Source organism: Cervus canadensis, chromosome 28, assembly GCF_019320065.1.
Source record: "Cervus canadensis isolate Bull #8, Minnesota chromosome 28, ASM1932006v1, whole genome shotgun sequence".
Taxonomy (NCBI): domain Eukaryota; kingdom Metazoa; phylum Chordata; class Mammalia; order Artiodactyla; family Cervidae; genus Cervus; species Cervus canadensis.
In genome coordinates this window covers 45,202,220-45,216,778 of record NC_057413.1, presented here as the reverse complement: position 1 = coordinate 45,216,778, position 14,559 = coordinate 45,202,220, and the positions used below count along the sequence as shown (strand labels likewise).

The 14,559-nt window shown below is 40.7% G+C and overlaps 1 pseudogene; it reads left to right on the top strand.

The window, feature by feature from the left end:
• The first annotated feature begins 10,876 nt into the window (after positions 1 to 10,876).
• Positions 10,877 to 10,989, top strand: LOC122430189 (annotated as a pseudogene).
• The last annotated feature ends 3,570 nt before the right edge of the window (positions 10,990 to 14,559 follow it).

The window sequence follows — 14,559 nt, the reverse complement described above, 5'->3', positions numbered from 1 at the left end:
CTTGGACTGCAAGAAGATCCAACCAGTCCATCCTAAAGGAGATCAGTCCTGGGTGTTCATTGGAAGGACTGATGTTGAAGCTGAAACTCCAATACTTTGGCCACCTGATGCTAAGAGTTGACTCATTGGAAGAGACCCTGATGCTGAGAGGGATTGGGGGCAGGAAGAGAAGGGCACAACCAAGGATGAGATGACTGGATGGCATCACCAACTCGATGGGCATGAGTTTCAGTAAACTCTGGGAATTGGTGATAGACAGAGAGGCCCGGCGTGCTGCAATTCATGGGGTTGCAAAGAGTTGGACACAACTGAGTGACTGAATTGAACTGAGTCACTAAATTGTGCCAAATTTTTTACAACCCCATGAACTTTAGCCCACCAGGTTCCTCTGTCCATGGGATTTTCCAGGCAAGAATACTGAAGTGGGTTGCCATTTCCTTGTCCAGGGGATCTTCTTAACCCAGGAATTGAACCTGCATCTCCTGCATTGGCAGATGGATTCTAAATGGAGATGGTTGGGTGAGTTGATGGAAAGGAAAGGAGGTAGGAAATGGAATCAGGGACAGCTCAGATGGTGCCTTGGGGGCCATATTGAGTTTCTCTTCTAACTGTGATGGGAAGTCATTCCCAGAGGGAGAATTTGAGTAGGAGAGTGACGTGATCACTGGAGAACAGAGCTGAGCGCTATTGCAGGAATGCTGGGGAGGAGTGTCATATTGGCTCATATTACAAGACGGCTGTCATTGCGAGTGATAGAGCTCTCAGGGACAGGACAGAGATGCATAGGGAGAACTGACAGGATCTGCTGATGAATTGAACATGACTCAGAAGGGAAGATGACAAGACAGACTCAGGGGTGACTCCAAGATGAAGAGAATTGTCATTTTATGAGATGGGGAATCATGGGGGAGGAGCGGGCTGGCAGAGGATGAAGGGGGAATCAAAAGTCACTCCTTTTACTTGTTTGAGATGCCTGTTGGATATCCAAGTAGAGACATTAAGTGGGCCATTTGATAGACAGTATCAGTAGGGCATCCTCAGATTACCAATGATGTTTAAAACCAAGATGCCAGAGGAGATCATCCAAGGAGCGGAAGTACACAGAGGGGGTCCAGAGCGGGGGCCTCAGCAATACCCCTATATTTAGGGGTCTTGAAGAGTGGACCCACCGAGCCAACTAAGACTGGGGCAAAGTAGTCAGGGGGGGTAGAAGGAAAACCAGGTGAACACAGGGCCCTAGAAGGAAAGGAGAAGATGTCAGAAAGGAACCTTTGATTTTCTCCATACTTGCTGGGCAGCTACTAAGATCATGAGCCAATCCATGGGGCTATAGGGAGCTCACTTCTCCCACACACCCATCTTTTCCTGCCCCAAGTGAACTCTCCTCTTAGTCCACTCCAGTTTTCTTGGCCAGGTCCTACAGTATTTTTCCACTTTCCCACCCGCCAATGTCATCACATCTCACAAGCAAGCTCTTATTTCCCTCTTAGATCAGAGGAGCAGAGCAATACCCTCCTAGTTTTCTTCTCTGGGCCTTTCTACACTCGCCACCTTGATTCTCAGTATCCCAGCCTCCCAGCTCCCAGGACAGATCACCAACCACTCACCCTGCCCTGAACTGGCTGCCCAGTCCCAGTCATGGAAACAGAAATACAGGTTTGCCCTAATGTGGACAGGCTCCTATATCCCTCTCTAAATTTACCTTCTACCAGAAGTATCTTAATAAAACCCAAACATAGTGATCATAGTGTTTTCCCTGTTCAAAAAAACCTTCAGGGAATTCCTTCAGGAGAAATTCCACATGATTGCTGGGCCTTCAGGTCAGGCCCCTGCTGTCTGACTCCCCAGCCCTCCATCCTAGCCTCATCTCCTGCAGTAGATGATGCCCGCTTCTTCCACAGGGGTTACATAATCTTCTCCAAAACTGCCGTGTGCTTTCTTGACCACAGGCCAAGATAATCCCTGTGCCTGGATTCTCCAATGGAGCCTTCAAGGCCAGCTGAAACATCATGACCTTTGATGTTTTCCAGACCATCTCCTCCCACACAGAGCTCAGCTCACTGGGTCCTGAAAAGGGGTGGGAGGAAGGCTTTCCAAGGCAGCAAATTTTCCATCACTCAAGTATATGTTCTCATCTCCATAAATTTAGAAAACATAGGTTGTACTGAAACAAATACCCTCATAACCACAAAGGGTGTGTTTCCAAGCTCACAGCCTTACCTGGTGAGAGCCCAAAGCCACACACACCTGGCTTGGTGTCCGCTTTCCCATGGGTCTCTCAGGGCCTCTCGCCCCGCAGATCCTGTTCTAGTCCTACCAGCTAACCTGGACTTCTCATATTCCCAAACCAACTACTACAGAAAAACAAACAAAACCCAGCTCTTTTGCCAAGACACATAGTTCTCATGAGTGTAAACCTGAGAAGTTCTCACAGAAGTCTCAGAAGAACAGAACAGAGGAACTGAGGGTGGGACAAAGGGAAAGGAAATCACAGCTAAGAATATGTCATTAAATTGAAAGAGCCCAGCAAGTATTAAGCAGGCAAAAATTTGAAAATGCACACACCTAGGTACCTACTAGTTGAGGTTCCTGTATCTTAAGAATGAGAAAATTTCAAAATGTTTTTACAAAGAAACAATAAAGACCTCATCAGCAGTTCTGGATACTAAAGGACAATGGAACAATGCCATCAAAAACTGGGGAGAAAATGACTGGGAATAGGATTCTAGGTGCAAAAAAATCAAATGTGAGGTGAAATTAAGCTGTTGTGAAAGCTCAGGTCCTGTAAGAAACATGCCAAGACAGAACTGTGTAAGAAGTGTATGAGGCAAACACTTAAAGAGACAAAGGCACCCAAGAGGGTGTCTGAGGCTTCAGACCACAAGGCTAATCTGACTCCAGGGAAAGGGGAGAAGGAAGGCGGAAAGGGTGTGTGGGAGTGTCTTAGACTGCAGAGAAAGTTTAGAAGAGTTCAAAAAGGCTTCCAGGAAGTCCTCAAGCTCAAGTGGAGTCCCTGGTCTCCCTGCTCATCATAGGCTGGAGGCAGCCCATGGGAAGGCTTAACATGAGATCTGTGATGGATCTCACAGGCTGCAGTGGGGACCACGGGTCCACCATGCTCTCTGCAGTCAGAGATCTGAAGGGTGTGCCCTCGTGACAGCTGCTCATGTGTTCTGATGTATAAAGATCCAGAAAGTTTGCTACCCACTAGCCCTGTGTGTTAAAAACAAAAGATGTACCTTACCAAAGGGAATCCAAAAAGATGGAGTGAAATCTGAGACATGGTAGCCTCTGAGTATATCCCAGAACCAGCAAAGGAAGCTGAGTAATTATAAAAAGAAAGTGCCTGTAACCTCAGAGCCTGGCCCAGTCCCCTTCAAGGGGCACCAATTAAATACGTGGTTTCCCTTGTGGCTCTGCGGTAAAGAACCCGCTTGCCAATGCAGGAGATGCAGGTTTGATCTCGGGGTCGAACCTACCAAACATGAGCGCTTAGCCTAATCTACCTTAAATGTGCTCAGGATCCTTACATTAACACACAGTTGGGCAACATCATCTAACACAAAACCTACTTTATTATAAAGAGTTGAATATCTCATGCAACTTATTGAATTCAGTACATTTACTGAAAGTAAAAAAAAAGATTGTATTTTTATAATAACTCTTAACAGAATGGTTAAATGTGTGTGTATATATATATACACACACACATATATATATCTATATATATATATATTCTTTTTTTTTTTTTTTTTACTCTCATGACAGCATGTCTGTCTGGGAGCAGCAGCATCACTGGAGAGTCTCGTGTCATGTAAGTCTAGCCCAAGAAAAGATCAAAATTCAAAATTCTAAGTTTGGTTGCTATACAATGCATATCATTTTTGTGCCATTGTAAATTGTAAGTCAAACCATCCTAAGTCAGAGACTGTCTGTGTTCTACATTACTTGGGCTATATACATGGATTAACTTTTGTCATTTTAAGATGTTAACCATATAAAAAACCTTTCAGGAATAAATATGTTATTTTAGAAAAAGAGTAGGGAATTCCCTGGTGATTCAGTTGTTATTAGGACTTGGCACTCTCATTGCCTGGGCTCAGGTTTGATCCCTAGTCGGGGAACTAAGATCCTACATGCCATGAGTTGCAGCCAAATAAAAAAGAAAAAGTGTAAAACTAGAACCTTTAAATACTCCAGCATGAAACAACCCAGCTCTCATTCTTGTGTGTATGTCTGTGTGTAGCTCAGTCGTGTCCAACTCTTTGCGACCCCATGGACTGTAGCCCACCAGGCTCCTCTGTCTATAGGATTTTCCAGGCAAGGATACTGGAGTGGGTTGCCATTTCCTTCTGCAGCTCTCATTCTTAGAAAAAAAATTTGATGCCACCCTTCACCTGAGTACAGATACCTTAGACTAAGTTATCATATTAGTATTAGTATTATTAGTGGTCTGATTAGTATTGCTAAGTATGACATTGTCAGAACTTCTTTTGTCTGCACAAATGTCAACCCGCTCCAGTATTCTTGTCTGGGAAATCACATGGACAGAGGAGCCAGCGGGCTAGAGTCCATGAGGCCGCACATAGTCAGACACGACTGATCGACTAACACACTTTAGCTTTTTGGTTTCTGGAATATTCCACTTCAAATCTGGGATTCATGAGGCAAAAAGAAAACCCAGGAAACTCACTACTTTGTGGTCCCTAGCCGATCAGCCTACTCTCTACCTTTCAGAGTCGTCTTAGGTTTGTTTTATATTTAATGTTCAGGGTTCTTGGTTGCACTCTGAGTAGAGAATAGGGAAAAGTATATTTATTCCATCATGTATTTCATCAGAAGTCTGAATTACTTGTTAATTTAAAAATTAGTTATACACTTACTCAGATTTTCTCTTTTCTTCCAGTTGATTTCAGTAAGTTTTTCTAGGACATTATCTACTTTAAGTCTCCAAATTCATTGGCATCAAATTATTCACAGCAGGCTTTCATTTTAAAGCTCACTGATGTATCTATAGCCCGGTCTCCTATTTTATTCATCATTTGGTCATTTGTTTCTCTTTCCTTCCTCCACTCTGTTCCTCCCTCCCTCCCTTCCACTCCCACCTCCAATCATCCATCATGTCTGGCAAAGGTTTCTGATAGATGTCTTTTCAGAAGATCAGATTTTAGGTTTGGCAATGCCCTATTGTATATTTTCTGTTTCACAAATGAATTAGCTTTTGCTGTAATTGTTGTTCAGTCACTGAGTCATCTCTGACTTTTTGTGACCCCATGGACTATATAGCATACCAGGTTCCTTTGTCCTCTACTATCTCCCAGAGTTTGCTCAAATTTATGTCCACTGAGTCAGTGATGCTACCTAACCATCTCTTCCTCTGCCACCCTCTTCTCCTTTTGCCTTCAATCTTTCCCAGCATCACTGTCTTTTCCAGTGAGTTGGCTCTTTGCATCTGGTGGCCAAAGTATTGGAGCTTAAGTTTAATCCTTCCAAAGAATATTCAGGGTTGATTTCCTTTAGGACTGACTGGTTTGATTGCCTTGCTGTTCAAGGGACTCTCAAGAGTCTTCTCCAGTACCACGATTCGAAGTCATCGATTTTTGGCACTCAGCCTTCTTTTGCATATCAAACCACACAACTCAGCATTTAAAAAACAAGATTTCTTTCTAAAGGATATGTGAGTCAGCTACATCAGCAGGGCTTGGCTATAATCCAGTCTAGACTCCAAGTTTCAGGTTCTGTTCATGTCTTATCCTCCTCAGCCTGAAACCGTGCCCTTCAGGTTGGGACTTGAACCCAAATGGCCAGGACTTGAATCCAACCAAAACTCATGGTCTTTGAACTAAGATCACACACCTGGCCTCAGGACTTAACAAAGCCCAGGTTCTTGATGTCTCATCACAGAAAAAATTCAGGGAGGAACAAAGTGATAGGTGAGAGGTGGATTTATTTAGAGAGAAACACACTCTACAGACAGACTGGGCCATCTGAAAAGGGGTTGTCAGTTTTTATAGGGGTGGGTAATTTCACAGACTGATGAGTGAGTGTGGGTGTCAATGTATAATCCTATTACAGGAGAATGAAATACCGAGACTAATAATCCAATCTACTACAATTAATTGCTGATCATATCTTTATTATCCTCTATTTAATTACTTTGAACTCTGTTCTTTCTGACTTCTTAAGTTGCATGATTAACTCATAAATTTTCAGACTTCTTTTGAGTATGTGAGGATGTAAATTTCTCTAAAGGTACTGCTTTGGCTGTACCCCATGAGTTTTGATATGTAGATTTTCATTATTGCTCAGTTGAAATATTTTTTAATGTCCCTTACAATATTGTCTTTGACCCCAAAACTGCTTAACAGTGAGGTTTCTAAATTTCCAAATATATTTCTATGTGATCTTTGTTATTGCTTTCTAGCTTAACGGTTCTATAGTCAGATAATGCAATCTGTGTGATATTGATTCTTTTAGTATTTGTAGAGATTTGATGTGTGGACTAATATGTAGCTAATTTTCATAAATGTTCCATTTATGTTTGAGTAAATTTGTATTTTTAAATTTGAGGTATAGAGTTCAATATATTCTCAGTTCGTTCAGCTCAGTGGTTCAGTTGTGTCCGACTCTTTGCAACCCCATGGACTGCAGCATGCCAGGCTTCTCTGTCCATCACCAATTCCCAGAGCTTGCTCAAACTCATGTCCATCGAGTCAGTGATACCATCCAACCATCTCATCCTCTGTCGTCCCCTTCTCCTCCTGCCTTCAATCTTTCCCAGAATCAGGGTCTTTTCCAGTGAGTCAGTTCTTCGCATCAAGTGTCCAAAGTATTGGAGCTTAAGCTTCAGCATCAGTCCTTCCAATGAATATTTAGGAATGATTTCCTTTAGGATGGACAGGTTTGATCTCCTTGCAGTTCAAGGGACTCTCAAGAGTCTTCTCCAACACCACAGTTCAAAACATCAATTCTTCGGTGCTTAAGTTCATTATATCACATTTAATAATTTATTATATTATTAATAGCTTCTAAATACCTATTGTTTATTTGTTCCATCAAAACTAAGATATGTGAATAATCTCCTCCTAATTTATTCATTCATTTATTTATTTGGCTGCACCAGGTCTTAGTGGAGGAAGGTGGAATCTAGCTCTCTGATCAGGAATCCAACTGGGGCCCCCTCCATTGGAACACAGTCTTAGCCACTGGACCGCCAGAATACCCCAAATTTCCCTTCTGTTGATTTGACATTTTTTCTAGTTGGTCTCTCAATTTTTGTGTTATGTATCTTGAGGCTATGTTTGAGGTATATAATATTTAGAAATATCATTTCTTCATTATGAATTGAAAATGTGTCATTATGAACTGACCCTCCTTACAACAAAAAGCATTTCTAGAGATGAAGTCTGTCTCATTTTTAATTAGCTACACCAGCTTTTTTTGGTCAGTATTTGCTTGGTGTTATCTTTTTCAGTTCTTTTACATGTGACCTCATATTTTATGTTTGAAGTATGTCTCTTATGAACGGTGTACAGCTAGTTTTCAAAAAAATACAAACCTAATTAGATAATTTGATCTTCTAAATGATTCTAGCCCCTTCATATTGTGATTATTGAATATTTGCCTTTATTTCTGAAATCTTACTTTGCACTACCAAATTTCATCAACTCTAAGACACACATTTTCCCCCACTTTTAAACGTCTTTGAAATTATAATACCTGCATAATTGAAGTTGTAATTAGCAGCTTTTTTCTTCCTTATTAGCATGCAAAATTTTAGGTGTATTTTACAAGTGATGTCATCTTACATTCTATGAAATGTGGCATTTACTCCCTTAAGTTTCTCTCCCCCTCCATCACTATCCTATCTTTATTGACATAAGACTTTTTAAAAAATTTTCTCCTTTTCACCTATATTTTTTTGGAAGTTACACGTTCTATCTGTACCATTTTAGTGATTTACTCTTAAAATTGTCACAAGCACACATAAATTAAATGCTAAAACTAACCAGTGTGTTAAGTTGGATTCTCCCAAGAGTTGCCCTTAGGACCAGACCTTGAGTACAGCCATTTGGGAGGTGACATCATGAAGGGCTAACAAGGAAGGTGGAAGTGAGGCAGGGGAAAGAGAGAAGCAGGTCTAGGAAATGCTCATGAGCAGTTTATTGTTGTGGGTGACGGGTGCTCAAATCCTCTGAACGACCACATGAAGCTTGGTTCAGAGTTTTCCTGTGAGGAGATAAGAAGGTTGGAACATTTATCTACTGACTCCTCCATTGATTGAAAGTCATTCCTGGAAGTGTTAACTCCCCTGCATGTTCAGATTACACCTGCTTAAGGCAGAGAAAGTTCTATGATGCAGAAAAAAGACATCAGGCATAGAGAGACACATGTGCTTGAGCAACCCCTGGCAGCCTGTTAAAATGTCTATCCCATTAATAAGTGAACTTAGGTGGATAATAGGGGTTGAATGACAACAGTGTCTACTACAATCAACATTCCTAAACATTGACTGCTTTTTGCCAAGTCTTGAACTTGTTCTTTCACATCACCTATCCTAATTTATATGTTCAGTGCATACTTTATTTATGTAGCTTTTGTGTTCCCCCAAAACAGTTGTTTTTTTATTAAACAGTCAAGGATCACTTAGATTTACCTATATGCTTTGTCATTTTTCTAGCTCATCATTCCTTCTTGAGACTCACTTCTTTCTTTGTGAATTAATTTCTTTCTTTAGTGTAAGTTGTTTTCGTCTTCTGAATTTTTGGGTTCCTAGATTTGGATGATGATTTTGGGTACTGAGATTGAAAAGTACACCATGTTATGAAATCTTTTTCATTCCTTAGTTTCAGATAGCAAATAGCAAGGGTTTTCATACAGAAGGATCCATGTACTTCAGCAGTTTTTTTTCAGTGTTTGTTAATGAATTTAGACTTCGCCTTTCTAAAAATGACTTTTGTTTTCCCATTCCTGAATGGTAGCTTGACTGAGTATAAAAGTATAGATTCACTATTTTCTCTTGCTTCGAAGATACTATTCAACTGTTGTTAATTAGAAGTCAGCTATCTATCACTCCACTTTGATGATGTAATTTTTCTACTTTTTTTACTTCAAGACGTTATTATCTTTAGAAGAGCAAAGAATGATGCTTAGAACTTGATCACTTGACCCTTTCTCTTCTTAAATCCTCCCAGGTCAAAATGTTTACATTCTTAATAGCAAGAGTCCTTTGATCTACAACCTCAGCACAGTCTTTGTGATTTTAGTTTTTCCTGGACAATTGGATTAGTCTGCTCACATAGCCACTCTGCTTCCTCTCATAATGCCACTTCCCCTGGACATATGCATAATTCTTGCCCTTCTTGTAGTGTACCACTTTGAGGTGTTGGAGCTTGCAACCCTGCCTACAGAAAATCCTGCAGGTTTTAGGCATGTTCACCTTGTTTCTAGGAGCACTATCGGCACACATCTCTGGTTGTTTCAAGATATTCTCTCTGTCTTTATTGTTACTCTGTGCTTCAGTGTGTCTCCGTGTGCATCTATTTTTATTCCTGCCATTCACAATTGTTTTAATCATAAAGCCAAAGACTACAGATTGCCAAAACCTGTGACCCAAAGACATAGTGGAAAAAAATGAAAATAGAGTTCAGCCAGACAGTAATGAGATGAGTGAGCAAAATCAGTTGCAATCTGGTTGGAGGTTGAAGAATTCAGATGATCAAATCAAGTCCTCAAAAGGGAAAGAGGTTACAAAGATTATTATGTGGTTGTGTAATTGGAAGAAGAGGTATCAACCTCACCTGAAGGGTATAGACATGGAGTCTCGTGTAATTTCTAGATTAATAAAACTGGACTCAGTATGTCGGTGTGCAGTACAGGAAGGACCACACTGGACACAGGCAGCTGCAGGTCTGGCATTCCTGAAACAAATGTGTCTGTTCAATAAGCAACTCCAACTTGCCCCAGGCGACAAGCATATTCTTTGCTATTAAGCCACCTGGGAAGCCCAACATCCTGAGTTATTGGCTCAGGACTTTTAAAGTCACAGTAAAGCTCAGTGGGTTGTGTCTCTTAACCCCAGAAATATGAAATTATGAAATATGTCAAACCCATGGCATTAATCATTTTGTATTACAATCAAGATAATGACTGTTTGGCATTTAAAATATTTATAAAATATAATTGAATTTGCATATTAAAAGGTATGACAAATTGGCCTGTGATTCCAAATTAAACAATTTGAAGTTGAATGATATAAAGTGACTTGGTTTATAAACAGTGGTAGAGTAGTTAAAAGAACTTGCATTAGAGAGTTATTTAACAATGTCGGAAGGATTAGCTTATTGAGTTATAAGTTTGTTGAGTTTGGACATTCCAAGTCTTAAGGAAAACTGAATACATTAAACGTATAAATATTATTTGAAGTATTTAAAGGTAATTAGTCTGTCCTATTCAAGTTTACTTAATATTATTCAAAATCAAATTCCCTTACATAATCAGTCCATTTAAATGAAAGTTTCCCTGAAAATTGTCTCTATTTTATATAAAATTTACTGGATATAAAATTGTGTAATAAAACTTATAACATGAATTTAGGAGTTTAAGAAAAACTAGGCTTTTAAATTTATAATTGCAGTAGGTAAAGTTGTAAAAAAAATCAGACCCAAGTAAATGAAAATCACCTTCTCTGCATACAAAAGCTATCCTTGGACATCAAAAATATCACATAGAAACTGAATCTCCGGATTCATGTTCTTTATCAATGTAACCTCTTCCTGTCTACTCTCACCTTCTTAAATTCCTATTGGATATACATTTCATCTTTTCACTCTTTCATGCCTCATTTTTTTTTCTTTATTCAGAATATAGCATAGAGATGCTTATTTAGGGCAGCACATAGACTAAAATTGGAATGATACAGAGAGGATTAGCATGTCCCCTGCACAAGGATGGGATGACACACAAATTTATGAAGCATTCCATAAATATATATATATAGCATAGAGGTATACCTTCTTAAATTATCTCTTTCAATCTACAGTTTCATCTCCAGTTGTAGTCATATACTATTCAATCTATCTACTGGGAAGTATTTCATTTCAATGACTCTATTTTTAATTTCATATCAGAATCTAAGCTTGTTCACCTCCTCGGAGTTAAACTGCCTCTCAATCCTCAAAGTTCTTCCAACTCCTAGTAACTCCACAAGTGTGTGGGTACTCTGCTATCTCTGCTGAGCTCCCCAAGTTGGCTGGAGGCCTGGGATCACAATGCTTCACCTTCTACATGCTAGGGCGTCGGCACCGAGTTGTTCCTCTGCTTCTGGACAGAGGATCTTGTTTACTGAGTGGCATCAAAGGATGAACAACACCGCACTTATGGGTTAGCTCTCCATGGAGTGGATTTGAGCAATAGGAAACAGGAAAAAAGAGGGAGCTGGGGAGTTAAATTCTCCTTCCAAATAAAGATGGTGTTTCTTTCTGAAAACTTTCCAGAGAAGTCCTGGGTGCTAGGCAAAATTCCTGCTAAGTGACCAGCTGTTTCTCCATGGCTTATCAAATAGTGGCCAGCACTGTAATATACCCTATTACCTTGGTTCCCGTCTTTCCTTGGCCCACTTCCCCTTTCCTCCTTGCCTTAATCTCAACAGGCTTCATCTCCTGAATAACAAATCAATAGCCCAATCCTTGCCTTCAGCTCTGCTTTCTAAAGAACCTCAGATAAGAGAGTCTTTAAAACTTTTGTTTGGTTCTTTTCCAGAGTCTCAATCTCTGGTTATGTTTTGTTTTTAATTCTATTATTTAATGTGATAGATTATATCAGACAGAGATTAAATAAAATATTTTATTTATTTTTTTTTTATTAGTTGGAGGCTAATTACTTCACAACATTTCAGTGGGTTTTGTCATACATTGATATGAATCAGCCATAGAGTTACACGTATTCCCTACCCTGATCCCCCCTCCCCCCTCCCTCTCCACCCGATTCCTCTGGGTCTTCCCAGTGCACCAGGCCCGAGCACTTGTCTCATGCATCCCACCTGGGCTGGTGATCTGTTTCACCCTAGATAATATACATGCTGTTCTTTCAAAACATCCCACCCTCACCTTCTCCCACAGAGTTCAAAAGTTTGTTCTGTACTTCTGTGTCTCTTTTTCTGTTTTGCATATAGGGTTATCGTTACCATCTTTCTAAATTCCATTACATGTGTTAGTATGCTGTAATGTTCTTTATCTTTCTGGCTTACTTCACTCTGTATAATGGGCTCCAGTTTCATCCATCTCTTTAGGACTGGTTCAAATGAATTCTTTTTAACAGCTGAGTAATATTCCATGGTGTATATGTACCACAGCTTCCTTATCCATTCATCTGCTGATGGGCATCTAGGTTGCTTCCATGTCCTGGCTATTATAAACAGTGCTGCGATGAACATTGGGGTGCATGTGTCTCTTTCAGATCTGGTTTCCTCAGTGTGTATGCACTACCTTAAGTTGTTGGGAATCTAATCCTGCTCCTCACATTACTAAATCTCACTCACGGTGGATTATTTCCTTGTTGGTTCTGCAGTTTTGGATTGTGAGATCATCTTCAGGGCCATGTCGAAGAGAACCCTGAGAATCCGCTGAGGGTTTATCCCTCCAAGAGGACTTGTATTCACTCTGTCACTGGTATTACCAGCTTGGGAGTTCTCAGCCACAAGAGTGGTGAAGTGAAGTGAAGTCACTCAGTCGTGTCCAACTCTTTGCAACCCCATGGACTGTAGCCTACCAGGCTCTTCCATCCATGGGATTCTCCAGGCAAGAATATTGGAGTGGGTTACCATTTCCTTCTCCATGGTATCTTCCCGACCCAGGGATCAAACCCGGGTCTCCCATATTGGAGGCAGACGCTTTAACCTCTGAGCCACCAGGGCAGGTGTCTTGAGGAATCTTTTCCCTTTATCCAGATATAAGTGAAGATAGACAAGCTTCCTTGATCTCTTTTTGCTGATAGTTTGGCTTTTAGTCCCCACTTTTGTTCTAAAGCTCTTTGACAATTCTCATCTTTACGTTCAAAGTTGTCATGAAGTTCCCTGGTGACAGCTACACTGTGAACTCGGGACTGCTGCTCTGGTGTCCTCTCCATTTTGCCCCTGGGGTTTTTTATTTTTTATAAGTTCAACTATGCAGGTAGAAGACTATTTTCTGTATTTCAACATAATTTTATGGTATTTAATAATGGAAGACTTGGGGGATTATCTAGTATGCTATAATAGTAGCCATGTAAGATCTGGTCTTTAATAACTGAAATGTATTGAATTATTACCATTTGTCAAATCCTATCATAAGCACAGTAAGTGAATTAACTCCTTTATACTCTCAACAACTCAGTGAGAAGTAGGAACTAGTATTATCCCTACTGTGTTAGTCCAGGTCCTCTGAGAAGCAGATACCAAGACCAGAATAAACGTGCAAAGATTTTATTAAGGAACATGCCTTTGAAAAAGGAGGTGAAGGGGAGTTGGTAAAGGCTGGGAGAGTCACTAGACCACAGCCTGTTTAACCCTGAGTGAAAGAGAGAAGAAAGGCTGGTAGAATTGTCTTGGATGGCAGAGCAGTCTTAATGAAGTTCACCAAAGCTCAGGAAGGGGTTGTCTTCAAGCTAATGTTAGCTGATGGAATCTAGTATCTTCCAGAAGTGAGCCTGCCTTGGTATCCCTGCCATATCCCATCATTGGTGGGGAGAAGCCCATGGGAGCAGTGGCTGTGTCACAAATGCCACAGTGGATTCCAAAGTGCAGCAGCGGGGGCCCTCAGCCACTATGCTCCTTGAACTAGAAGGTCTGCCAAGTACCTCCTCAGGGCCACTCTATCTACTTTATGGATAAGGAAACAAACATGGGGGCTAGATAACTTGCTCAAGGACACGCCACTGGTATATGTGGAGCCAGATTTCAAACTTAAGTAGTTCAGCTCCAGGACACAATTTGATAACAACTATGCTATGCTTTAAAAAAAAAAAAAAAAAGAAAAAAACTTTATTGCATTGGATTTTTGTGCAGAAAGAATACTCGTAAACAATTGTACATATGGTTTGCGTGTATTTTTTCAGAGTTAAAAAGGTCTATTTTTAATCAGATTCTACAAGAGGCTGTATAAGAGAGGGGAGAAAAAGACCTTCAAAGTTTGGAAACTTCAAGGGCAGTTGCCTATGAATTTGACAGTGACCTTTAAAATGTGGGGCTTCCCTTGTGGCTCAGCTGGTAAAGAATCCGCCTGCAATGTGGGAGACCTGGGTTTGATCCCTGGGTTGAGAAGATCCCCTGGAGAAGGGAAAAGCTACCCACTCCAGTATACTGGCCTGGAGAATTCCATGGACTGTATAATCCTTGGGGTCGCGAAGAGTCGGACATGACTAACGACTTTCACTTTTAAAATGTGACTGCTACTGGAAATTCAATGACTGGGACTTTGTGCCTCTCTCCTCAGACTGGTTAATGACAATGTTTCTCAGGGATATACACATGTCCCCTCCCTCTTGAACCTCCCTTCCACCTCCCACCCATCCCATCCCCTCAGG